This window comes from Phyllobates terribilis, unplaced genomic scaffold (assembly GCF_046119375.1).
Source record: "Phyllobates terribilis strain yellow unplaced genomic scaffold, ASM4611937v1 Scaffold_120__1_contigs__length_5212024, whole genome shotgun sequence".
Classification (NCBI taxonomy): domain Eukaryota; kingdom Metazoa; phylum Chordata; class Amphibia; order Anura; family Dendrobatidae; genus Phyllobates; species Phyllobates terribilis.
This window is the reverse complement of record NW_027362880.1, coordinates 1,645,829-1,671,479: the sequence shown is the minus strand read 5'-3', so window position 1 is coordinate 1,671,479 and position 25,651 is coordinate 1,645,829. Positions and strand designations below refer to the sequence as shown.

The window sequence follows — 25,651 nt, the reverse complement described above, 5'->3', positions numbered from 1 at the left end:
TCCGTACACCTCGTACACGCGCGGCTCCGCTCCCTACACCTCGTACACGCGCGGCTCCGCTCCGTACACCTCGTACACACACTGCTCCGCTCCGTACGCATCGCACACGCGCGGCTCCGCTCCGTACACCTAGTACACATGGCTCCGCTCCGTACACCTCGTACACACGCGGCTCCGCTCCGTACACCTCGTACACACGCGGCTCCGCTCCGTACACCTCGTACACACGCGGCTCCGCTCCGTACACCTCGTACACACGCGGCTCCGCTCCGTACACCTCGTACACACGCGGCTGTGCTCCGTACACCTCGTACACACGCGGCTCCGCTGAGTACACCTCGTACACACGCGGCTCAACTCCGTACACATGCGGCTCTGCTCCGTACACCTCGTACACACGCGGCTCCGCTCCGTACGCCTCGTACACGCGCGGCTCCGCTCCGTACACCTCGTACACACACGGCTGTGCTCCGTACACCTCGTACACACGCGGCTCCGCTTCGTACACCTCGTACACACGCGGCTCCGCTCCGTACACCTCGTACACAGGCGGCTCCGCTCCGTACAACTCGTACACACACGGCTGTGCTCCGTACACCTCGTACACACGCGGCTCCGCTGAGTACACCTCGTACACATGCGGCTCCGCTCCGTACACATGCGGCTCTGCTCCGTACACCTCGTACACATGTGGCTCCGCTCCGTACGCCTCGTACACGCGCGGCTCCGCTCCGTACGCCTCGTACACGCGCGGCTCCGCTCCGTACACCTCGTACACACACGGCTGTGCTCCGTACACCTCGTACACACGCGGCTCCGCTCCGTACACCTCGTACACACGCGGCTCTGCTCCGTACACCTCGTACACACGCGGCTCCGCTCCGTACACCTCGTACATACGCGGCTCCGCTCCCTACACCTCGTACACGCGCGGCTCCGCTCCGTACACCTCGTACACGCGCTGCTCCGCTCCCTACACCTCGTACACGCGCGGCTCCGCTCCGTACACCTCGTACACACACTGCTCCGCTCCGTACGCATCGCACACGCGCGGCTCCGCTCCGTACACCTCGTACACACGCGGCTCCGCTCCGTACACCTCGTACACACGCGGCTCCGCTCCGTACACCTCGTACACACGCGGCTCCGCTCCGTACACCTCGTACACACGCGGCTCCGCTCCGTACACCTCGTACACACACGGCTGTGCTCCGTACACCTCGTACACACGCGGTTCCGCTGAGTACACCTCGTACACACGCGGCTCAACTCCGTACACATGCGGCTCTGCTCCGTACACCTCGTACACACGCGGCTCCGCTCCGTACGCCTCGTACACGCGCGGCTCCGCTCCGTACACCTCGTACACACACGGCTGTGCTCCGTACACCTCGTACACACGCGGCTCCGCTTCGTACACCTCGTACACACGCGGCTCCGCTCCGTACACCTCGTACACAGGCGGCTCCGCTCCGTACAACTCGTACACACACGGCTGTGCTCCGTACACCTCGTACACACGCGGCTCCGCTGAGTACACCTCGTACACATGCGGCTCCGCTCCGTACACATGCGGCTCTGCTCCGTACACCTCGTACACACGCGGCTCCGCTCCGTACACCTCGTACACACGCGGCTCCGCTCCGTACGCCTCGTACACACGCGGCTCCGCTCCGTACACCTCGTACACACGCGGCTCCGCTCCCTACACCTCGTACACGCGCGGCTCCGCTCCGTACACCTCGTACACGCGCTGCTCCGCTCCCTACACCTCGTACACGCGCGGCTCCGCTCCGTACACCTCGTACACACACTGCTCCGCTCCGTACGCATCGCACACGCGCGGCTCCGCTCCGTACACCTAGTACACATGGCTCCGCTCCGTACACCTCGTACACACGCGGCTCCGCTCCGTACACCTCGTACACACGCGGCTCCGCTCCGTACACCTCGTACACACGCGGCTCCGCTCCGTACACCTCGTACACACGCGGCTCCGCTCCGTACACCTCGTACACACGCGGCTCCGCTCCGTACACCTCGTACACACGCGGCTCCGCTCCGTACACCTCGTACACACACGGCTCTGCTCCGTACACCTCGTACACACGCGGCTCTGCTACATCCACACTGTAAACCCCTCCTGACCCCACACATAAACTTCAGCTCATCCAGCACCATGACAACCAGCACAGCAGAGTCCTGCATCCACTGAGGCCCCTGATCATGTGACCCCTGACTCCTCCCCTCCTGTGACCTCATCACAGGTCCTGTGCGCACAGAGCAGCCATATATGTGGTGGCGGCTCTGCAGGTGGAGGTATGTGGAGACCCCCATTACTGGGCGCAGGGGGCATTAACCCCTTCAGCACCGAGACTCTTTTGGGGTCTTTTGTTGCCCCTTTATAAGAAGCATAAGGTTTTTGTTCTGTTTCCTGTAATAGATACATACGACCCATCTATGGAGACAGGAAGGGAGGAAACGTATTGTTCTCATAGTACAGGACCCCTTTACTGCCCCACAGTGTAATGCCCCCATTATGCCCCTTATGCAGGATGTATGATGCCCCCACAGTGTAATGCCCCCATTATGCCCCTTATGCAGGCTGTATGATGCCCCCACACAGTGTAATGCCCCCATTATGCCCCTTATGCAGGATGTATGATGCCCCCACAGTGTAATGCCCCCATTATGCCCCTTATGCAGGATGTATGATGCCCCCACACAGTGTAATGCCCCCATTATACCCCTTATGCAGGATGTATGATGCCCCCACACAGTGTAATGCCCCCATTATGCCCCTTATACAGGATGTATGATGCCCCCACACAGTGTAATGCCCCCATTATACCCCTTATGCAGGATGTATGATGCCCCCACACAGTGTAATGCCCCCATTATACCCCTTATGCAGGATGTATGATGCCCCCACACAGTGTCATGCCCCCATTATGCCCCTTATGCAGGATTTATGATGCCCCACACAGTGTAATGCCCCCATTATGCCCCTTATGCAGTATGTATGATGCCCCGACACAATGTAATGCCTCCATTATGCCCCTTATGCAGGATGTATGATGCCCCCCACAGTGTAATGCCCCCATTATGCCCCTTATGCAGGATGTATGATGCCCCCACACAGTGTAATGCCCCCATTATGCCCCTTATGCAGGATGTATGATGCCCCACACAGTGTAATGCCCCCATTATGCCCCTTATGAAGTATATATGATGCCCCTTGCCGCTGGTGGGACGGCTTGTATACTTTTTTTGATCAAAAATAGTTCACTAAGTACCCTATATTTATTATGCAACTTTGCTTTACATTTATATATAATGATGGTAGGGTATGAGATATATTTTTTGTCTTTTGTAGGTTTTGCTTCTTTTTGCTAGTGTGAACATGCTCCTATTTCTTGCATGTCTACCATCTTAGACCTCAGTTCACATTGCTTGTTTTTTTGTCTTGTTTGCATTCTGTGCAATTTAAGGGTGTGGCATCCCCTTTGTTGAGCTGATTAGTATATATGTAGCTTACCACGGGCCTAGGTGGTCTGGAGTTGGGACCCGGTCCTATTTGTCTACCCTTTTATATGCATTACTTCAACTTTGATATACAGTAAGGTTTTTAATATAGACAGTATAGGTACCGTCCCAATTTAGGGTCACCTTGCCGCTGGTGGGACGGCTTGTATACTTTTTTGATCAAAAATAGTTCACTAAGTACCCTATATTTATTATGCAACTTTGCTTTACATTTATATATAATGATGGTAGGGTATGAGATATATTTTTTGTCTTTTGTAGGTTTTGCTTCTTTTTGCTAGTGTGAACATGCTCCTATTTCTTGCATGTCTACCATCTTAGACCTCAGTTCACATTGCTTGTTTTTTTTTTCCCCTTATGCAGTATGTATGATGCCCTGACACAGTGTAATGCCCCCATTATGCCCCTTATGCAGGATGTATGATGCCCCCCACAGTGTAATGCCCCCATTATGCCCCTTATGCAGGATGTATGATGCCCCCACACAGTGTAATGCCCCCATTATGCCCCTTATGCAGGATGTGTAATGCCCCCCTTATGCCCATTATGCAGTATGTATGATGCCCCCACACAGTGTAATGCCCCCATTATGCCCCTTATGCAGGATGTATGATGCCCCCACACAGTGTAATGCCCCCATTATGCCCCTTATGCAGGATGTGTAATGCCCCCATTATGCCCCTTATGCAGTATGTGTGATGCCCCCACACAGTGTAATGCCCCCATTATGCCCCTTATGCAGGATGTATGATGCCCCCATTATGCCCCTTATGCAGGATGTATGATGCCCCACACAGTGTAATGCCTCCATTATGCCCCTTATGCAGGATGTATGATGCCCCCACACAGTGTAATGCCCCCATTATGTCCCTTATGCAGGATGTATGATGCCCTCACACAGTGTAATGCCCCCATTATGCCCCTTATGCAGTATGTATGATGCCCCCCACAGAGTGTAATGCCCCCATTATGCCCCTTATTCAGGATGTATGATGCCCCCACATAGTGTAATGCCCCCATTATGCCCCTTATGCAGGATGTATGATGCCCCCACACAGTGTAATGCCCCCATTATGCCCCTTATGCAGGATGTATGATACCCCCACACAGTGTAATGCCCCCATTGTGCCCCTTATTATTATTAGTAGTATTTATTATTATAGCACCATTTATTCCATGGCGCTTTTACATGTGATAGGGCTATACATAGCAAAAACATTTACATAATCTTAACAAAACGAGTCAGCAACTGGTACAGGAGGAGAGAGGACCCTGCCTGCGAGGGCTCACAGTCTACAAGGGATGGGTGGAGGTAGAGGAGGTCATGCAGTAATGTGGTGGGGTAGTGGTTACTGCAGGTTGTAGACTTGTCGGAAGAGGTAGGTCTTCAGGTTTCTTTTGAAGGCTTCCATGGTAGGCGAGAGTCTGATATGTTGGGTTAGAGAGTTCCAGAGTAGGGGGGATGCACGGGAGAAATCTTGTATGCGATTGTGGGAAGAGGAGATAAAAGGGGAGTAGAGAAGGAGATCTTGTGAGGATTGGAGGTTGCGTGCAGGTAAGTACCGGGAAACTAAATCACAGATGTATGGAGGAGACTGGTTGTGGATGGCTTTGTATGCCATGGTTAGGGTTTTGAACTTGAGTGAGCCAGTGAAGGGATTGACTGAGGGGAGAGGCCGAGGAATAGTGGGGGGACATGTGGATTAGTCGAGCAGTAGATTTTAGGATAGATTGGAGGGGTGCAAGAGTGTTGGAAGGGAGGCCACAGAGCTGGAGGTTGCAGTAGTCAAGGCAGGAGATGATGAGGGCATGCACTAGTGTTTTTGCAGAGTCTTTGCTTAGGAATGCACGGATCCGGGAGATATTTTTGAGTTGGAGTCGGCAGGAAGTGGAAAGGGCTTGGATATGTGGTTTGAAGGAGAGATCAGGGTCCAGGGTTACCCCAAGGCAGCGAGCTTGTGGGACTGGGGAGAGTGAACAGCCATTGACGTTGATGGATAGGTCAGATGGGGGATATGAATGAGAGGGTGGAAAGATGATGAACTCTGTTGTATCCATGTTAAGTCTTAGAAATCTGGCAGAGAAGAAGGATGAAATAGCAGACAGACATTGAGGGATTTTGGTTAGTAGGGAGGAGATATCTGGTCCAGAGAGGTATATCTGTGTGTCATTATCATAGAGGTGATACTGAAAGCCGTGAGACTCTATGAGCTGTCCCAGGCCGAGGGTGTAGATGGAGAAGAGCAGAGGTCCTAGAACTGAACCTTGGGGGACACCGACAGATAGGGGGCGAGATGAGGAGGTGGTGCGTGAGTGGGAGTAGCTGAATGTCCTGTATGTTAGGTATGAGGAGATCCAAGATTGGGCCAAGTCCGTGATGCCAAGAGATGAGAGAATCTGTAGTAAGAGGGAATGGTCGACTGTGTCGAAGGCAGATGACAGGTCCAGAAGGAGGAGGATGGAGTAGTGTCGCTTGGATTTGGCGGTTAGTAGGTTGTTGGTGACTTTGGTCAGGGCAGTTTCAGTCGAGTGGTGCGGTCGGAAGCCAGATTGTAGGCTGTCGAAGAGTGAGCAGGAGGAGAGCTGGGAGGACAGTTCAAGGTGGACTTGTTGTTCTAGTAGTTTTGAGGCATAGGGGAGAAGTGATATGGGGCGGTAGCTAGTCAGAGAGGATGGGTCAAGGGAGGGCTTTTTGAGGATGGGTGTGATTAAGGCGTGTTTGAGACATGAGGGGAAGACACCGGTTGTTAGTGACAGGATGAAGAGGTGGGTTAGGGTTGGGATGAAGACTGTGGTAAGGTTAGAGATGTGGGGTGGGATGGGATTGGGTCAAGTTCGCAGGTGGTGAGGTGTGATTTGGAGAGTAAAGAGGAGACTTGACCTTCTCTAATGGTGGAGAAGTGGGGTTTGGAGGAGGAAGGTTGAGTAGATATGAGGAGGGGTTGTACTGACTTAGGCAAAAGCTTTGTCTGATGGTGTCAATCTTCTGCTTGAAGAATAAACCAAAGTCTTTGGCTGAGATGAGAGAAGAGGGAGGAGGCGCTGGGGGACGAAGGAGAGAATTGAAAGTGTTAAATAGCTGTTTAGGGTTGTGGAACGGGGAAGATATGAGAGATGAGAAGTGTGTTTGTTTTTCTGCAGTGAGTGTGGACTTGAAAATGGTGAGGGATTATTTGAATGCGATGAAGTGAGACCTTTTCCATCTCCGCTCCGCAACCCTGGAGGCCCGTCGCAGTTCTTTAGTAAGTTTGGTGTGCCAGGGTTGCCTGTTGATTCTGCGAGCTTTGGTATGTGTGAGAGGGGCGATCGAGTCGAGAGCTGCAGCTATTTTGGTGTTATATAAAGCGGCAGCAACATCTGCATTGTGTAAGGAATTTATGTCTGTAAGAGGGAGGAGGGATTCAGAGAGTGAATGTAGGTCAAGGTGTTTGAGGTTTCTGCGAGGGTGTGTAAGTTCGTGGAGTGGGGATTGTGCACCTGGAGAGGAGAGGGTAGAGAATGTGAGGAGGTTATGGTCAGAGAGAGGGAGAGGTGAGTTAGAGAGGTTAGATCGGGAACAGAGGCGAGTGAAGATGAGGTCCAGTGTGTGGCCATCTTTATGAGTAGCTGCAGAAGACCATTGAGCAAGGCCGAAGGAGGAAGTGAGGGATAGGAACTTAGAGACAGACTAGTGGGAAGTGTCAATGAGGATGTTGAAGTCACCCATTATGATAGTGGGGATGTCAGCGGAAAGGAAGCGAAGCAGCCAGGTGGTGAAGTGGTCTAAGAAAGTGGTGGCTAGCCCTGGAGGTTGGTAAATGACGGCCAGTTGGAGGTCAGAGGGGGAATAGATGCGCACACAGTGCGCCTCAAGAGAGGGGAGTGTAACGGAGGGTGGCAGTGGGATTTGGGTGAAAGCGCAGGTATCTGACAGGAGAAAACCTATGCCTCCACCATGTTTGCCATTGGGGCGGGGAGTGTGGGAAAGGTGGAATCCGCCATACGAAAGTATGGAGGATGTATGATGCCACCATTGTGCCCTTTATGCAGTATGAATGTCCCCACACAGCGTAATGCCCCTTATGCAGTATGTATGATGCCCCCCCACACAGTATAATGTTCTCATAGTACCGCCTGATGTTCTGCAGTTAGAATAAGTCCTGAGGTTTTATAGTTGGAATTATCCCTCTGGAAAATGGTTTTGCCTTCTCCCCTCTATGTATACTCCTATTTACTAATGGTATGTGACCCAGCTTTTCCGTCTTGACTCCCATGCAGATTTCTCTATACTTCTCTACTCCTATTTACTAATAGTATGTCCTCCAAGTTACACCAGCTACCCCCCACTTTCATTTATGACCTTGTTTACTTAGTCTTTGACTAGCCAGCATCTGTTTCAGCCCTAATCATCTGATCAAGATGAGCACAGACCACTCCCCTCTGGTTCACAGCTGAATGCAATCTGTAACAAATATATTGTGGGCCAGGAGTCTATGTCAGACTTTAGTCTGTGGCCATTACCTTAAGTATGGCCATTAGTTGAAGTATGAGAAATAAGAATTAATCCTGAAGGTAACTGGATACTAAGTCCCAGTAAACAATGTTTGTCTTTGTTTTCACTCTCGCCCCCTTAATCCTTCACTTCTTACAACCACCCCTCATCCCTACACCTAGTAAGGAACTCTTCATCTCTCCCTCCATTCTCCCCATCCATCTCACCTCCTCCTCAGAGCTATTCCTCAACATACAGTACAGACCAAAAGTTTGGACACAGCTTATCATTTAAAGATTTTTCTTTATTTTCTTGACTTTGAAAATTGTACATTCACACTGAAGGCATCAAAACTATGAATTAACACATGTGGAATTTTATACTTAACAAAAAAGTGTGAAACAACTGAAAATATGTCTTATATTCTAGGTTCTTCAAAGTAGCCACCTTTTGCTTTGATGACTGCTTTGCACACTCTTGGCATTCTCTTGATGAGCTTCAAGAGGTAGTCACCGGAAATGGTCTTCCAACAATCTTGAAGGAGTTCCCAGAAATGCTTAGCACTTGTTGGCCCTTTTGCCTTCACTCTGCGGTCCAGCTCACCCCAAACCATCTAGATTGGGTTCAGGTCTGGTGACTGTGGAGGCCAGGTCATCTGGCGTAGCGCCCCATCACTCTCCTTTTTGGTCAAATAGCCCTTACACAGCCTGAAGGTGTGTTTGGGGTCATTGTCCTGTTGAAAAATAAATGATGGTACAACTAAACGCAAACCGGATGGAATAGCATGCCGCTGCAAGATACTGTGGTAGCCATGCTGGTTCATTATGCCTTCAATTTTGAATAAATCCCCAACAGTGTCACCAGCAAAGGACCCCCACACCATCACACCTCCTCCTCCATGCTTCACTGTGTGAACCAGGCATGCAGAGTCCATCCGTTCACCTTTTCTGCGTCGCACAAAGACACGGTGGTTGGAACCAAAGATCTCAAATTTGGACTCATCAGACCAAAGCACAGATTTCCACTGGTCTAATATCCATTCATTGTGTTCTGTAGCCCAAACAAGTCTCTTCTGCTTGTTGCCTGTCCTTAGCAGTGGTTTCCTAGCAGCAATTTTACCATGAAGGCCTGCTGCACAAAGTCTCCTCTTAACAGTTGTTGAAGAGATGTGTCTGCTGCTAGAACTCTGTGTGGCATTGACCTGGTCTCTAATCTGAGCTGCTCTTAACCTGCGACTTCTGAGGCTGGTGACTCGGATAAACTTATCCTCAGAAGCAGAAGTGACTCTTGGTCTTCCTTTCCTGGGGCGGTCCTCATGTGAGCCAGTTTCTTTGTAGCGCTTGATGGTTTTTGCAACTGCACTGGGGGACACTTTCAAAGTTTTCCCAATTTTTCGGACTGACTGACCTTCATTTCTTAAAGTAATGATGGCCACTCGTTTTTCTTTACTTAGCTGCTTTTTTCTTGCCATAATACAAATTCTAACAGTCTATTCAGTAGGAGTATCAGCTGTGTATCCATCAGACTTCTGCACAACACAACTGATCGTCCCAACCCCATTTATAAGGCAAGAAATCCCACTTATTAAACCAGTCAGGGCACACCTGTGAAGTGAACACCATTTCCGGTGACTACCTCTTGAAGCTCATCAAGAGAATGCCAAGAGTGTGCAAAGCAGTCATCAAAGCAAAAGGTGGCTACTTTGAAGAACCTCGAATAGAAGTCATATTTTCAGTTGTTTCACACTTTTTTGTTAAGTATATAATTACACATTTGTTAATTCATAGTTTTTTTGCCTTCAGTGTGAATGTACAATTTTCATAGTCAAGAAAATACAGAAAAATCTTTAAATGAGAAGGTGTGTCCAAACCTTTGGTCTGTACTGTACAATCCTTTGTCTCCAAACACAGACAGCCACCTCATGCCCTCTCCTGCTCCCACCTACTAATGCTTTCTCTGCTCCTCCTCACTGCTGGCGACATCTCTCCACATCCCGGCCCTCCTCACCACATCCCTACAATCACTTCCACCTCCTACCCACAATCTATCCCAAACTCTCGTAACCCTTCTAACCTTATACCCATCCTCCCAGCCCCTGCTTCCCCAGTCCCCCTAACAGGAGCTCTATGGAACGCTCTCTCCGTCTGCAACAAACTTTCCTACATTCACGACCTCTTCATCACTAACAAGCTTTCCTTCCTCGACATCACTGAAACCTGGCTCAACCCCTCTGACACGGCCTCTCCTGCTGCACTTTCGTATGGCGGATTCCACCTCTCCCACACCCCGCGCCCCACCGGCAAGCACGGTGGAGGAATAGGTTTCCTCCTCTCAGATAACTGCTCCTTCACCCATATCCCACTGCCGCCCTCAATTACTCTCCCATCTTTTGAAGTGCACTGCGTGCGCATCTACTCCCCCTCCAACTGGCTGTCATCTACCGCCCCCCAGGATCAACCACCACTTTCTTTGACCACTTCACCACTTGGCTACTTAATTTCCTCTCCGTTGACATCCCCACTATCCTCATGGGTGACTTTAACATCCCCATTGACACTTCCCTCTCAGCGGCCTCTAAGCTTCTATCCCTCACTTCCTCCTTCGGTCTAACTCAGTGGTCTTCCACACCCACCCACAAAGACGGCCACATGCTGGACCTCATCTTCACCCATCTCTGTTCCCTATCTAACCTCTCTAACTCACCTCTCCCTCTCTCTGACCACAACCTACTTACATTCTCTACCCTCTCCTCTCCAGGTCAACAATCCCCACTCCACAAACTTGCACACCCTCGCAGAAATCTCAGACACCTTGACCTACACTCACTCTCTGAATCCCTCCTCCCTCTTACAGACATTAGTTCCTTACATGATGCAGATGTTGCTCTCACTTTATACAACACCACAACAGCTGCAGCTCTCTATTCGGTCGCCCCCCTCACACATACCAAAGCTTGCACAATCAATAGAAAACCCTGGCACACCAGCCTAACTAAAGAACTGCGACGGGCCTCCAGGGTTGCCGAGGGCAGATGGAAAAAGTCCCACTCCAATGATAACTTCATTGCATTCAAACAATCCCTCACTACCTTCAAGTCCACACTCACTGCAGCAAAACAAACATACTTCGCATCCCTCATATCCTCTCTGTCTCACAACCCCAAACAACTATTCAACACCTTCAATTCTCTCCTCCGTCCCCCAGTGCCTCCTCCCTCTCCTCTTATTTCAGCCAAAGACTTTGCCTCATTCTTCAAGAAAATTGACACCATCAGACAAAGCTTTTGCCTAAAGCCCCCACAGCCCCTCCCCACACCTACTAAGCCCTCCTCCTCCAAAACCACCTTCTCCGCCATTACGGATGATCAACTATCCTCTTTACTCACCAAATCACACCTCACCACCTGTGAACTTGACCCAATCCCGTCCCACCTCATCCCAAACCTTACCACTATCTTCATCCCAACCCTAGCCCACCTCTTTAACCTGTCACTAACAACTGGTATCTTCCCCTCATGCTTCAAACATGCCTCAATCACACCCATCCTCAAAAAGCTCTCCCTTGACCCATCCTCTCTGACTAGCTATCGCCCCATATCACTTCTACCCTATGCCTCAAAACTACTGGAACAACACATCCATTCTGAACTGTCCTCCCACCTCTCCTCCTGCTCTCTCTTCGACCGCCTACAATCTGGTTTCCGACCGCACCATTCTACTGAAACTGCACTGACTAAAGTCACCAACAACCTACTAACCGCCAAATCTAAGCGACACTACTCCGTCCTCCTCCTCCTCGACCTGTCACCTGCCTTCGACACAGTGGACCATTCCCTCTTACTACAAACTCTCTCATCTCCTGGCATCACAGACTTAGCCCTATCCTGGATCTCCTCATACCTAACCGACAGGACATTCAGTTTCTCCCACTCACGCACCACCTCCTCATCTCGCCCCCTATCTGTCGCTGTCCCCCAAGGTTCAGTACTAGGACCTCTGCTCTTCTCCATCTACACCTTAGGCCTGGGACAGCTTATAGAGTCTCATGGCTTTCATTATCACCTCTATGCTGATGACACACAGATATACCTCTCTGGACCCGATATCTCCTCCCTACTAACCAAAATCCCACAATGTCTGTCCTCTATTTCATCCTTCTTCTCTGCTAGATTTCTAAAACTTAACTTGGACAAAACAGAATTCATCATCTTTCCGCCATCCCATTCACCCCCCCCATCTGACCTATCTATCAATGTCGATGGCTGTCCACTCTCCCCAGTCCCTCAAGCTCGCTGCCTTGGAGTAACCCTGGACTCTGAACTCTCCTTCAAACCACATATTCAAGCCCTTTCCACTTCCTGCCGACTCCAACTCCAAAATATCTCCCGGATCCGCACATTCCTCAACCATGAATCTGCAAAAACACTAGTGCACGCCCTCATCATCTCCCGCCTTGACTACTGCAACGTCCTGCTCTGTGGCCTCCCTTCTACCACTCTTGCACCCCTCCAATCTATCCTAAACTCTGCTGCACGACTAATCCACCTGTCCCCCCGCTATTCCCCGGCCTCTCCTCTCTGTCAATCTCTTCACTGGCTCCCCATTGCTCAGAGAATCCAGTTCAAAACCCTAACTATGGCATACAAAGCCATTCACAACCTGTCTCCTCCATATATCTCTGACCTAGTCTCCCGGTACATACCCGCATGCAACCTCCGATCCTCACAAGATCTCCTTCTCTACTCCCCTCTTATCTTCTCCTCCCACAATCGCATACAAGATTTCTCCCGTGCTTCCCCCCTACTCTGGAACTCTCTACCCCAACACATCAGACTCTCGTCGACCGTGGAAACCTTCAAAAGGAGCCTGAAGACCCACCTCTTCCGACAAGCCTACAACCTGCAGTAACCACCGCTGCATGACCAGCTCTACCCTCACCTAATGTATCCTCACCCATCCCTTGTAGATTGTGAGCCCTCGCGGGCAGGGTCCTCGCTCCTCCTGTACCAGTCGCTGTCACATTGTGTTCAAGATTATTGTACTTGTTTTTGCTATGTATACCCCTTTTCACATGTAAAGCGCCATGGAATAAATGGCGCTATAATAATAAATAATAATAATAATGTATACATGCATGTAGGGGAGCAGGCCTTACTAGATGTCTAGTCTTTGTACAGTATTATACCGCATGAGGATGGTATCAGAGGAGTAAGATGTTTCTTGAAATCGAGATCAGTAGAGTATAGCAGACATAATGACTTTATGGAGGATCTTCTAAAATTCACTCTTGCTCATAATAACTTCTTTCTTTTTGACAGGAAGTACTTCCACCAGCTCAGGGGTACTGCGATGGGGAGCCACTGTGCCCCCTCGTATGCTAACCTATTTCTGGGCTGGTGGGAGGAAAACACAATATTCATAGATGATCATAAGTGGTGGCAACCATATCTTGGGGCTTAGTATAGATATATTGACGACATTTTTATCATCTGGTAAAGTTTCTTGAATTTGTCAGGGAACTCAATATCCGTAGAGTGGGCCTGAGATTTATATCAGAGTTTAACCTCTTTACCCCCGAGGGTGGTTTGCACGTTAATGACCTGGCCAATTTTTACAATTCTGACCACTGTCACTTTATGAGGTAATTACTTTGGAACGCTTCAACGGATCCCCCTGATTCTGAGATTGTTTTTTCGTGACATATTGTACTTCATGATAGTGGTAAAATTTCTTCGATATCACTTGCATTTATTTGTAAAAAAAAAACGGAAATTTGGCAAAAATTTGGAAAATTTTGCAATTTTCAAAATTTAAAATTTTATGCCCTTACATCAGAGATATATGTCACACAAAATAGTTAATAAATAACATTTCATTTCCCACATGTCTACTTTACATCAGCACCGTTTTGGAACCAACATTTTTTTTTATTAGGGAGCTATAACGGTTAAAAGATGACCATTGATTTCTCATTTTTCCAACAAAATTTACAAAATCATTTTTTTAGGGACCACATCACATTTGAATTCACTTTGAGGGGTCTTTATGACAGAAAATACCCAAAAGTGACACCATTCTAAAAACTACACCCCTCAAGGTGCTCAAAACCACATTCAAGAACCTTATTAACCTTTCAGGTGCTTCACAGGAATTTTTTGGAATGTGGAAGAAAAAAATGAACATTTAACTTTTTTCACAAAAATGTTACTTTAGACCCATTTTTTTATTTTCGCAGAGGTAACAGGAAAAAATGGACCCCAAAATTTGTTGTGCAATTTGCCCTGAGCACGCAAATACCCCATATGTGGGGAAAAAACACTGTTTGGACACACAGCAGAGCTCAGAAGGGAAGGAGCGCCATTTGACTTTTTGAATGTAAAATTTGCTTGAATAATTAGCAGACGCCATGTTGCGTTTGGAGAGCCCCTGATGTGCCTAAACAGTGGAAACCCCCCACAAGTGACACCATTTTGGAAACTAGACCCCTCAGGGAACTTATGTAGATGTGTGGTGAGCACCTTAAACCCCCAGGTGCTTCACAGAAATTTAGAACATTGAGCCGTAAAAATAAAATTTTCACATTTTTCCCACAAAAATGTTTTTCAGCCCCCAATTTTGCATTTTCATAAGGGTAACAGGAGAAATTGCACCATGCAATTTGTTCTACAATTCCTCCTGAGCACGCAGATACCGCCATCTGACTTTTTGAATGTAAAATTTACTTGAATACTTAGCGGATGTGCCCCTGATGTGCCTAAACAGTGGAAAAAACCCACAAGTGACACCATTTTGGAAACTAGACCCCTCAGGGAACTCATCTAGATGTGTGGTGAGCACCCTGAACCCCCAAGTGCTTTGGAGAAGTTTATAACATGGAGCTGTGAAAATAAAAAAAATCTAACTTTTTCCACAAAAATGTTTTAGCCCCAATTTTTTTATTTTCACAAAGGTAAGAGGAGAAAATGGACCCCAAAAACTGTTGTGCAATTTCTCCTGAGTACGCCAATACCCCATAGGTGGGGAAAATACAGTGTTTGGGCGCACGGCAGAGTTCAGAAGGGAAGGAGCATTGTGTGACTTTTTGAACGCAAAATGGCTGGAATGGAGAGCGGACGCCATGTCACATTTGGAGAGCCCCTGATGTGCCTAAACAGTGGAAACCCCCCCACACGTGACCCCATTTTGGAAACTACGCCCCTCAAGGATTTTATCAAGGGGTAAAGTGAACATTTTGAACCCAGAGGTACGACACAGAATTTGACAACATTAGGTCATCATATTGCATAAGTTGTCATTAGTCTTGAGCGCAAGTGCTCGCTACTTGAGTCTACATCAGGTACACGGGTATGCACCATGTATCGTGCGTGCTCGAGTGACATGCTCGAGTCCCCGCTCGCATGTTTCATGGTTATTAGACACCCCAAAAAAAAACATGCGGGGATCGCTCGTGCATAGCAGGCAATCCCCGCAAGGTTTTTTGGCCATGAAGCATATGAGGCAGAGACTCGAGCATGTCACTTGAGCACTTGCGATACTCAGTGCATACCCGAGCTCCCGATGCAAACTCAAGTAGCGAGCACTTGTGCTTAACACTAGTCGCCATATCGTCATCTTTTTTTTTTAACTTTTGAAAAAAATCCCTAGCCCAACCCTAGAGTTTATTTTTTACGCCGTTCCTCGTGCAGTATAAGTGATTAGACTACTTTATTCTTCGGGTCGGTGCGATTACAGAGATACCAGAATCATATCGGGTTTTTATGATGGACAGCTGTCACACACTAAAAGACGCATCTTTTGGTAAAATCTAGTTTTTGCATCACCATATTTTGAGAGCTATAATTTTCTCTTTCCCCATGACGGCACCACGGAGAGAGGGGATCCGGCCTTCAAGGACAGGAAACCTACAGATAAAAAGGGCGGCACCTCTCTCCCGCATCAGTTGGTTTCCTGTCCTTGTCAGGGACTTACGGAGAAACCTGTAACTACTAGGCTCTACGGGAAGACTTGGAAGAAATTCCTTTCCTTTGCAGGTACGGATATAGTGGGGGAGGCCCCCGTGGTTACCATCCTGGAGTTCCTTCAGAGGGGGTTGGAGCTGGGGTTGGCCACGAGCACGCTGAAGGTTCAGGTGGCAGCTCTGGGAGTCCTGTATAACTGCAACCTGGCAAGGGGTAGATGGGTCTCCAGGTTCATCAGGGCATCTCATAGATCCAGGCCCATCCCCTCCCGGAAGGCTCCTCCGTGGGATTTAAATCTTGTTCTTTCAGCCCTGACCAGAGGTCCCTTTGAACCACTAGGGGAAGCGCCCCTTAAAACGTCCCTTCTGGTAGCCCTCACCTCGGCTCGCCGCATTAGTGACATCCAAGCACTATCCGCTGGACCCCCCTTTACGCAGATTCTAGACGACAGAGTGACGCTTAGGACCGACCCTGCGTACCTGCCTAAGGTGGGATCCCTTTTTCACAGGTCACAGGAAGTTACCCTCCCTTCCTTCTGCGCAGCCCCAAAAAACAAGGGGGAAGAGGTCCTTCACACTTTGGACGTCAGGAGGTGCATTATGCAATATTTAGAGGCCACACGGGAGTGTAGGAAGGACAGGGCTCTGTTTGTGTGCTTCCAGGGATCTCGGAAGGGACAGAAAGCTTCCAAAGGAACCCTGGCAAGGTGGATAAGGGAAGCCATTTCCCTGGCTTATTCCTCAAGCGGGGAAACAGCGCCAGCAGGCCTAAGGGCTCACTCGACGAGGGCAGTGGCAACCTCCTGGGCGGAGAAGGCCGGAGCTACAATCGAACAGATATGTAGAGCGGCGACCTGGTCTTCTCCCTCCACGTTCTTTAAACACTACCGGCTGGATCTAACATCGTCTTCAGATCTTACCTTTGGCAGAAGGGTTCTGGAAGAGGTGGTCCCTCCCTAATCTTCACTGCTCTGCAATCTCTCCGTGGTGCCGTCATGGGGAAAGCGAAAGAGTAGTTACTTACCGGTAACGAAATTTCTCGGAACCCATGACGGCACCTGTACATTCCCTCCCCTTTTTTCTTACACATGGGTGTGCACAATCATTACTACCTGCTTGTTTAGTCACAGGGTGTGTCTAAAAAAAAAAAAAAAAAAAAAAAAATACATATATATAATATATAAATAAAAATGCCATATCTGGTGTTACTAACCTGGCGGTCCTCTCGGTGCTCTGTAAACCAACTGATGCGGGAGAGAGGTGCCGCCCTTTTTATCTGTAGGTTTCCTGTCCTTGAAGGGCGGATCCCCTCTCTCCGTGGTGCCGTCATGGTTTCCGAGAAATTTCGTTACCGGTAAGTAACTACTCTTTTCCATATTTTGGCCAACAGTCATGTGACAGCTTGTTTTTTGGGGGATGATTTGATGTTTTATTGGTACCATTTTCAGGCACTTGACAATTTTTGATCGCTTTCTATTCCGATTTTTGGGAGGCAGAATAAACAAAACACAGCAATTCCAGAATTTTTTTTATGGGTTTTTTTTTTATGCTGTTCCGCGTGTGGTAAAATTGATAAGGCAGCTTTATTCTTCGGGTCAGTACGTTTACAGCGGTACCACATTTATATTGTTTTTCTATGTTTTGGCGCTTTTACACAATAAAAGCTATTTTATAGAAAAAAATATTTTTTTGCATCGCTTTATTCTGTGAGCTATAACTTTTTTATTTTTCGGCTGATGGAGCTGTATGGCAGCTTGTTTTTTGCGGGAAAAGATGATGTTTTCAGTGGTACAATTTTTATTTATATTCGTCTTTTTGATCGCGTGTTATTTCATTTTTTGTTTGGCGGTATGATGATAAAGCATTGTTTTTTGCTTCTTTTTTTTTATTATTTTTTTTTACCGTGCTCACTGAAGGGGTTAAGTAGTTGGACAGTTTTATACGTCAGGTTGTTCCGGACGCGGCGATACTAAATATGTGTACTTTTATTGTTTTGTTTTTTTTCCATAATATTTATTAATGGGTACATTATATTTTTATTTTGGTGGATTATTGTTTTTATAATATTTTTACAAAAATTTTATTTTTTTTTTTTTTTAAATTTTTTAACACTTTGTGGACTTTTATTCTGTGTCCCACTCTGGGACTTTCACTTTTTTTATTCTGATTGCCTGTATAGCACAGGAATGCAGCACCATTCCTGTGTTATACAGGCTGTCAGTGCTGCACAGGGAGAAGATTCTTTTGTCATGCACTGCGCATGACCAAAGAATCTTCCTGCTGTCTGGTGACCCGGATGTTGTCATGACGACATCGGGTCATCATGGCAACATCCGGGAAGCCACGGCAGACAGCGCTGGAGGCCGGAAGAGGAGGTGAGTATCCCGATCACCTCCCCTTGCCACCGCAATGCTGCGATCGACTTCGATCGCAGCATTGAGGGGGTTAATGTGCCGGAAACGGTGCGGGACCACTCCCTGCACATTGTCACAGCTGACACCTGGTACTATCAGCTGACACCCGTCGGCGATCGCCCCGCACTGCTTGTGTGCGGGCGCGATTGCCGTATGACCTAATAGTACGTCATTGGTCTAATAGGCCCAGGTCACCAAGACGTACTATTAGGTCATACGTCAGAAAGGGGTTAAATATTACCAGTTGCCTTTCCTGGATGTACTAATCAAGAATGAAGGGGATGGGACCCTAGGGACACTCATCTACCATAAACCTAGAAGCACTAATAAACTATTGTAGTGGGATAGTCACCACCCCATCCTCCTTAAAAAAAGCAATATCCAAGGGCCAATTTTTACTGTTGAGAAGAGACTGCTCTAATGTCACAAATTTTAACATACAGGCAATAGACATGAACACCAGATTCATGGAAAAAGGTACCTACAGTAGATTTTGGATTTCACACGATTATTTGCAGAAAATCAGGAGAGACAGACACTCCTCCATACCTAACCAAGAGACCAAGAAGAAGATGGGATAACACGAGTAATAGGAACTTACGAGAATCAGAGTGACCATATCTTTAATATCCTGAGAAAACCCTGGACCTGAGGGTGCTGTGGGATCTACTCCCACAATAACTTTCAGAAAGGGTCGGTCAATTAGGGTCCGTTTAGTGCATAGTTTCTATAAAAACCTGCACCCAAGTGGACTTAGCTGGATTGAAGAGTCTGCGGTTTCTTTAGATGTGGAGAAAGTTGTACATGTAATTGGATGAGACCATGTAAATCTTTCTCAAGTTCCTCTACAGGTAAAATCTTTTTCCAGAGGGATTATTCCAGCTGTAAAACCTCAGGACTTTTATATGTGGCCACATGCACCTGTCCCCTAGATTATGTATGAACGACCAAGAGGCAGTCTAGGAGGAGGGGGCATTTGGGTAATTTTATGCCATGGTCAGGATACCCCAATTAGTGAGACTCATGAACAGTGTACATCGAGGTGAAACCGGAAACATCTCCTTTTGCATCATTGAGGTGGTTAAACCCAATGTGAGAGGAGGTGATCACAATACATGTATCCTCAAAAAGGAAAGTGAGTGGATTTCCAGATTGGATCCACAAGCCCCTAAGGGACTCGATGAGCAAATTTCCTATGCCTGTTTTGTGTGAATACATCCATATTCTGAATTACATTTTTGGATTTTATACTCTACCCATTTCTACTCAGTTCCCTGTGAATCGGGTTCACATATTGTTGTACTTCATCAAGATATCTGAGCCTCTATATCAGAATTATTTCTTATCAGTTATATCCCACATATACTATTTAGTAATTAACAAGTGCGGTGATCATTGTATATATCAAATTATGTAATAGGGGTCAAATTTGACCATTTAGGAATATACTGTGGGCCACCATCCCATATTTTATGTAGTGATAAAGTAGATCTACATGCCTATTGCCTGATGGGAGGATGTGCAATACTTGTTTTTAGTCTCCCATGACGCTGATCTCAGAGAAAGGACTTTTCTATATGGGAGGAATGCAATCCAGATTCAATATGCGCTCCGGCATGGAACACACGTCCGGACATGCACAATCGCCAAAAATTACCCTAGATGCTCTCCGGCGTGGAATGCATAACTACGGTCATGCGCAGTGAAGGGTACGAGTAGCGTGGCAGCAATCAGTTTATCCGCCATTAAACTTTATAGCATGTCACTTCCGGACATGCACAGTAGGAGATGGACATTATTGGACCTCTCGCGCATGAGAAGAAGCTCAAGCACAGTACATTATTGTAGACAGACTCCATTCTGTATATCCTATGACAATTCACTTCTAGGAAAGGGAATGGTTCTCCTAGTCTGGACACCTGGCTATTAGGCACACTATGCTGAACATCATGAATTAACATCCCTGAATCAAGTCTCCTGATGAACCTGTTGGGGAAACGCGTTGAGGCGGATTATTGAAACATTCTCTGAAGAGTACCATACCCTTTCCTTTACATATACCTTGAGACATACGTGGTCCTATTTAATGTATCAGTGTATTTTTTTAGATATATATATATATATGTATTAGGGTTATGTATCAGGGTTATCTAGGGCTTCTGAGGGACAGCCACCGGTGTGTGGGGATGCCATTGTCGTCTCTTAGGGTGCCAAACTCCGCACTTAGGCTGTAACAGCTTTGTTTAGGTACAGGATAGGGTAAGCCATTCAGCTTGTAGTTTTAAGTATATATATGTTAGTCCAGTTTTTAGTGCATATATTTTAATTTGGGGGCGGAGGGTTTCCCACAGTACTACCCATTAGACACACAATTTTGTACCACCCATCTCACCGACTACCCCATGGCAATTAATAAAAACTCAGCACCATTCTTGGCGCAGATACTAATGAACCCAGAACCTATAAGATATTTACCACACAATAGTTGGATAGGCAGGGGCATATCATCCATAGTGGCAGCCCATGTGGCCACTATAATGCCTGTGAATTGAGAGGGCTCGGTGCGGGTCAGCAATGGGCACCCTCTCCTTCCCAATCATCAAAATTTCAGCTACATCCACATTCCTGTGACAGTAATACCATTGAATAGGATAATGAATCAGGAAGTCGAAAGCTCACTGATTCATCATTCAGCATTCGCCTGTGAATCGGAGTCTCTGTGCACTGCAGGCACAATGATGTCACTACATCACACCTGTAGTATGGAGCCTCAGTACTCACACTGCACAGACCGGACAGTGCACCCGGGAACGGGGTTGGTTGAGTAGTGTGTGTGTGTTTTTTTTTCTTAATATCAGGAATTATGGTGGCATCATATTAAGTGAAGGGCTGTTGGGGCTCTCATACAGAGTGGGCGGCTGCTGGGGGCCATTAAACTGTGTTAAGTGCTTTGATGGACTTTAATGGCCTCCATATTGAGTGCGTGTCCTCATTTTGTTTAGCAGGCTATTGTGGCCATAATAGAAAAACTGATAACCACCCCTTTCCCCAAAATAGGCTATGTGGGAGGGAATGATCGCCCTAGTAGTCTATATCCCAATCCACGTGTTAGTGGACCCCAAAAGGACAAAAGAGGGATTTTATTCCAAAAATATCAATTTTATTAGAAATTGTAAAAATTACATCATAATTCACAATATAAGAGAAGGGAAGAAGAAGAGATGGTAGGTAAACTATAGGGGCAGGTTTTAAAGAATAAAATCCTGCCAGGAGACTAACATCCCTAAACCAGCATGGAAGGTAAGCCAGGTATATGTACTAGCTGCTATTTAAAGGATAATGGAAGGATCATATCAATCTATGTCCACACTAGTAATAGCAGTAAGGTATAAAGCATGGTATACAAGATAATAATATTGATATGTGGACATATGGCAGCATACATCAGATCATATAGCAGTAATATATGGGTAAGAGCATTAAACAAATAGCATTAGATAGGTAGCATAAAAAATGTACACCGGTGATACATAAGTGTTAATGAATCGATAGCGTTATTGATATAGTATTGCTGTCTAGTCTGGAGCCGCGGCTCTATGAAAAATCAATTACCTTGTGCCATATGAAAAGTGATAAAGCAGCGTGTCCTGGAGAGCTGAGGGGGATGTGGAACAGCCTCGACGCGTGTTTCGCCCTGGGAGTGGCTTCGTCAGGAGGCGTGGCTGTCGTGAGGTGAGGGGACATCCTTTATAGGAGAACTGGCCAATCAGAGTCGCTCGCGTCATAGAAGCCCCGCCCCCAGTGATGACGCGGCCAGGCACGCACGCTGTACACAGCTGATGAGAGGAATCCTCTCTGTTGCTGCGGCGACGCGTCCTGCCTTGAACGTCACTGGGGCGGAAGTTCATGTCAGAGCGGTGAGTGGTAATACAAGGGAGTATGCTAAGAGATAGACTATATACAGATCCAAGCTATTATGCATGATGCAGCGCTGCATGGACACACGGAGTGGCCACCTCACTGTGCCATGAAGCGCTGCAGATACAAAAGCAGGGAGACATGAAAAAAGGGGGATGAATAATAGAGAATAGAAGTCATTAAGTAAGTGAGAGGGGGAAAATAAATGGATATATATTACACGAGGTGTAGAGGTATGCATTTTACATGGATAATACTTGTATAGATTATAAGTGTCATACATCAAGAACACCCATGAATACGTCCAGCCTTATATATACACAGGTATCTATAATAAACAAAATTACTTAGATAATACATCCATCAGTGCATATACAAAAACAAAAAAGGCCACAGAATAGGTGGCCAATAATAAAATAGAAGGAGGAGAGAGAAAGAAAAGAAGGGGAGGGAGAGAGAAAAGAGGAGGCTGGGGGGGGGGAGAAAGACCTGAGAAAGAGGAGGAAAAGATAGAAGAAGGAGGGGAAATGAGGAGGGAATGAAAGAAAAATATGGACTGGGAAAAAGAAGTGAAGAACAGTAGTCTTGTATAATAAATAAAGCAAGTGTACAGAAACAAAATCAATATTAATATTTTTACATTAGGACACTTGCAATAAATCAAGAGGAGGCAGATTAAAGTACATCAAAGTAAATTCTCCTTCAAGTCCAAGGGTTCAATGAGGTATCCCGGGATGTGGAACGTCATCCATAAGGCTGAGTTCACACGATGCGTATTTCATGCGTTTCCGCGGCGTTTTTGCAGTTGCGTAAACGCCGCGGAAATGCATGAAAAACGCATGGTAGAAGGGATGCAATGTTCCCCAATTGAAATCCGCATGTGCTGTGCCCATGATGCGGATTTTTCCGCAGCGTAAACGCTGCGCTCAAAAATCCGCAGCATGTCATTTAATTTTGCGGAAACGCGGCGTTTTCGCCGCCATTGACTTGCATTAGAACGCGCCAATTCCGCAAGACTGCATCTGTACTTGCGTAATTGGTGCGTTCTAATGTGCGGATGGTACCCGAGTGTGGAGGAGAGTCTCATCCACACCCAGGTACCATTAAAAAAAGCTGTAAAAACAAGAATAAAATAAAAAATATATATATACTTACCATCTGTCGGCCCGCGCAGCGCTCGTGCTTTGTTCCCGGCACTTGCAGTGAGTTGTAGGACCTGCGCTGACGTCAGAGTCATGTGACGGGTCACGTGACGCTGACGTCGGCAGGTCTTTCAATTCAAAGTTGCCGGGAGAACGGAGTGAGCAGGACAGCGCGGGCCATCAGAGGTAAGTATATACACTCTCTCGGGTCACACTATATAAATCCATGCTGTTTGCATGGATTTATACAGTGTGACCTAATTGTCAAGCACTTTCCAGGTGATGCTAAAATCGCCTGGAAAGCGCCTGTCAATCTGCATGCGGAAACGCATGTGAATCTGCATGTGGATCCGCATGTATTCTGCAGGAAAAACGCATGCAAATCTGCATGCGTTTTTTCTGCCAGGGAGATGCAGAAATGATGCAGAAATTTTCTGCTTCATTTCTGCATCGTGTGCACATACCCTAAGACTCAACGTGTTCTGTGTTTATTCATAAGGAGTGGATAGGTTGTAATATTTGTTCATGGTAAATTCTCCCGAGATCATGGATCCCGTAGGATAGACAGGCCAGCATATCTCCATGCAATAGCAACAAAACAGATCTGGATAGCATAAACAGTCAAAAAGAAAAAGTAAGATAATGCTAAAAGACTAAAGAATGAACCGAACGACGGGGATATTGAAAAGAGAAAGAAGGATGTCCCATTAAAAACAGCGCAGCATTTTACAAAAAAGACTTGAAACTGACCATATCATTCAATCCTTTGGGGGAGGTAGTATCTAATGTAACGATCCACCGAGTCTCTCTCTGAAGTAGTTTCTTTTTGACATTACCTCCCCTGATTCCCATATGTATATGATCAATACCTCGAACAGTTAGGCCTTGAGGTTTGCCTTTGTTTTTCCAAGAAATGTCTAGGTATTGTTTTAAGGGATGTTGGATCAGTGCATACCAGAGCATTATTAATGTCTCCGATATGTTCCTGAATCCGTGTTTTAAGGGCTCTTGTAGTCATACCTATATAAATCAAGCCGCAAGGGCAGGTAAGGTGATAGACAACCACTTCAGTATTACATGTAATATGGTGGACGATACGAAATGACTTATCTCCGCTAGAGTCAAGAAAATGTGATGCTTTGGGAACAAATTTACATATCGAGCATCTGCCACATGAAGAGCTACCCCATGGAGGACCTTTTTGTCCAGTCAAAAGGGTATTCTTTGGTGGTATGTAGTGACTATTAATTAGTAAGTCACCTAGCGTGTTGGATTTCCGCCACGTCACAGCTGGACGGGTAGGAAGCTGACTTTTTAGGTCTTTATCGGTCAATAATATTGGCCAATGTTTGGTAAGTATGTTCTTAATGTCAATCCAGTTGTTATTAAACGTACTAATAAATCTGGGAATCATATTTACTAATGATTTTCTTGCCTTGTTGGGATTCCCGGTCAAAAGACTCTGTCTGTTTGAATCTTTTGCTCTCATGTATGCCTTATTAATGTCGTTAGTTTTATAGCCTCTGTTGAGAAATCTTTTAGAGAGATCTCGTGCCTGAAGATCAAAACAATCTTCGCTCGAGCAGATACGACAAACTCTTAGATATTGTCCGATGGGAATAGAACTTTTAAGTTTTGGGGGGTGAGATGACGTAAAATGCAGCAGTAGAGAATTTGTAGAGGTCTCTTTACGGAAAATATCTGTACCTATTCTGCCACTCTCTGTTCTGATAATGGATAGGTCGAGGAAGTCAATGTGAGACTGACTATATTTATAGGTTAATTTGATGTTGAATTTATTATCATTAAGATGGTGGAGGAATTTGTCAAGTTGCGACGTGGAGCCCTGCCAAATAAACAAAACATCATCTATATAACGTGGCCATAATACTCTGAGGGGCTGTGGGGGCCATCATACTGTGTGGGAGCCATTATACTTTGTAGGAGCCTCATTCTGAGCTACATGGGCATACAGGAGAACAATTTCCTGGTGATGAGTCAGATAGGGAAAATTAAGTGAGAAATACCAATTTTTGGTCTACCTGGTGACTTGAATTGATATGGTGTTGTGTGCCCAAAGGTAGACATCAGATGGTACGTTCTGAAGGAAAACAAAGATATAATAGCAGTGGGAATCCGGATTCCAAGGCGAGAGCAAAACAGAGACAAAGAGCATAGAGTGGAGTAGAGAAGGAGATCTTGTG

General features: G+C 46.8%; 1 protein-coding gene across 2 annotated transcripts in view; it reads left to right on the top strand.

Moving 5' to 3' along the window:
- Window positions 1-2,254: 2,254 nt before the first annotated feature.
- LOC141201636 (uncharacterized) overlaps window positions 2,255-25,651 on the top strand; it is a 35,021-nt gene continuing 11,624 nt past the window's right edge. The window contains exon 1 of one of the 2 annotated variants that reach the window (XM_073663651.1): window positions 2,255-2,319. The gene's annotated coding sequence lies outside the window, so the exon portion shown is untranslated. Of the gene's footprint in view, window positions 2,320-17,226; window positions 17,328-25,651 lie in introns of those variants that run through there. The other variant, XM_073663652.1, reaches the window with a different exon arrangement.